This window comes from Lygodium microphyllum, chromosome 15 (genome assembly GCF_053477565.2).
Source record: "Lygodium microphyllum isolate KBCC chromosome 15, Lygodium_microphyllum_v1.1.10, whole genome shotgun sequence".
Lineage (NCBI taxonomy): Eukaryota > Viridiplantae > Streptophyta > Polypodiopsida > Schizaeales > Lygodiaceae > Lygodium > Lygodium microphyllum.
The window spans coordinates 31,332,199-31,334,450 of record NC_141149.1 but is presented as its reverse complement, the minus strand read 5'-3'; the positions used below and the strand labels follow the sequence as shown (position 1 = coordinate 31,334,450).

The 2,252-nt window shown below is 38.3% G+C and overlaps 1 pseudogene; it reads left to right on the top strand.

Moving 5' to 3' along the window:
- Positions 1-665: 665 nt before the first annotated feature.
- LOC148024392 (heme oxygenase 1, chloroplastic pseudogene) lies at positions 666-1,574 on the top strand (annotated as a pseudogene).
- Positions 1,575-2,252: the final 678 nt, after the last annotated feature.

Below are 2,252 nucleotides of genomic sequence, written 5' to 3'. Positions count from 1 at the left end.
ATGCTTGTCCATAAGTGGCTTTGTATGAGAGATATGACAAAGATGTATGCTCTAGAAGCTCTAGGAAGGTATGTCCTAAATCCCATAAGCACAGAGAGGAAGAGTGGTACTATCCAAAAGCTACATATGCATGTAGTTGACACTCATTTCAATGATATAGTACTATCATTCCATGTCACTCAAGATTGTGTTTATGAGTCCAAGTTAATCTGTCTTGGAACCTAATTCACTTGAGTTACAATTCTTTATATCAATCATGTTTTATATTTATAACCTCCATCTACCATAGCTAGCATAGATCTAGATCTGTGTTTCTCAACATGGTATCAGAGACATGGTTGAGCTAGTAGCTAGTGGTGTGATTTCTTCATCTTTGCAAGCTCTACAATTTGTCCCTTTTTCATTCTCTCCCTGTTCAAGTCCATTTCCATTCCAAAGCTCATTTTTGATTTGAACAAAGCATTAGAAGATCAGCAAAACAACTGATTTGTTTAGGATCAAGTCCTTAAAAGCATTGCTAGTTGGGATTCCAAAGAAAGGGATATTCAAAATCTCATGGAAAATGCTCATGAGCATTCATAAGCTGAACTTTTGAGCTATTATGCACGTATGCAACCAAAATCAACATCACTGATTCGAATTGTGCAAGGTTGAGCCCCATAGCAATGGGGTTCTGGCTCACTTTAATCTTTTTATCATCCCATCTAGGTCATAATGGGGTATGTCATCATCCTACAAATTATGAAACCTGTGAAATTCCCAATGGTGATTTGTAGATGGTCAAGGAAGACTTGAAAAATCTAATTTCTGATCTAAAAGTGCATTCTATTGCAATGAACAAATCCTCGGGGCCAGTGGGCCAGTTTCTCATCACAGTGGCTATGGCTATGGTGTGGGAGAATGGATTTGCAGGTAGCACAAGTGACAACATCGTCACAAAGCCAAACCCCAACACCATTGAAGGCAGCTTGTCAAACAAGCAAAGCTGCATAGTCCAGTAAGCACAAGGCCATAAGAGAAATTTAGAGAAAGAAGCAAAAAGGTATGACAAGCCCCTGGTCAAATGGGAACTGTCTGTCGAAGGCTACATCAAATTCCTTGTTGTCAATAGTAAGGTTGTATATGATACGATGGAAAGTGTCCTGAATAAAGCTCCGCATCAAATCTATGCAAAATTCAAAAACATTGGTTTGGAAAGGTTTGCTTGGCTCTTGAAAGACCTAGAATGGTTTAAAAGTCAAGGCTATGATATTCTTGAACCTGGTGAAGCTGAGCTGTCTTATTTAGCTTATCTAGATGAACTTGCTAAAAAGGGGTCTCTTGCTTTTATTTGTCACTTCTACAATGCGTACTTTGCACATTCAATAGGGGACGGAAGATAGGAAGAAGGTTTCTAATAAGATACTTGAAGGTGCTGAACTGGAACTCTATAAGTATGATGGTGATCTCAAGGAAATCTTGGCTTCTGTAAAGGAGAAACTAAACAAAGTAGCTAAGGGCTAGACAAGAGAACATAAAAGCCTTGTCTTAAAGAGACAAAAAAGTTTTTCAATAATTCAGGTAAATTCCTATGATTAAAGAATGTGATACCAAGCCATGTATTCTAGCAAGTCCCAAAGCCATCCAAAGAAAAATGTATCCATCTTGTATGCCCAAAGAAATGTAAGGGCCTCACAAGGCCAAATAGAACTCCAAAATCTATGTATCCCAGGATCTATGTAATGGTTCAACAAGTCATGCCAAGTCAGAACAATGTACCTATTTGTAACCATCTCAAACTCACTAAGAAAAAGAACCTCACAAAGAAGACTAGAGCACAAGATAATGAAGAAGTCAAAGATGAAGAGCATGAAGAAAAGACCAAGAAGATTGAGGACATCACCAAAGGATACCAAAGAAGCAAAAGAAAAATGAAGAAGATAAAGAAATTTTTGTTGCTGAGCACAACAAAGAATTTTCCTTAGTGGATCATGTTTTTCCCATACTGGATCTCTATTTTCTGTAGTGGATCTTATTTCCCATAGTGGATGTAAAAACCCTTACCAAAATGTAAAGTTTCAAGCCTTAACTTGACTAGGTTACCAAAGAGCTAGTCTACCGGGTCATGTCATCATGTAGGGGGGCACAAGCCAGCAAAGGGTAGAGACTCATCATTTGAGGGGGGGTGTTGAGAATTGCAAATGATGCTTGCCCATAAGTAGCTTTGTATGAGAGATATGACAAAGATGTATGCTCTAGAAGCTCTAGGAAGA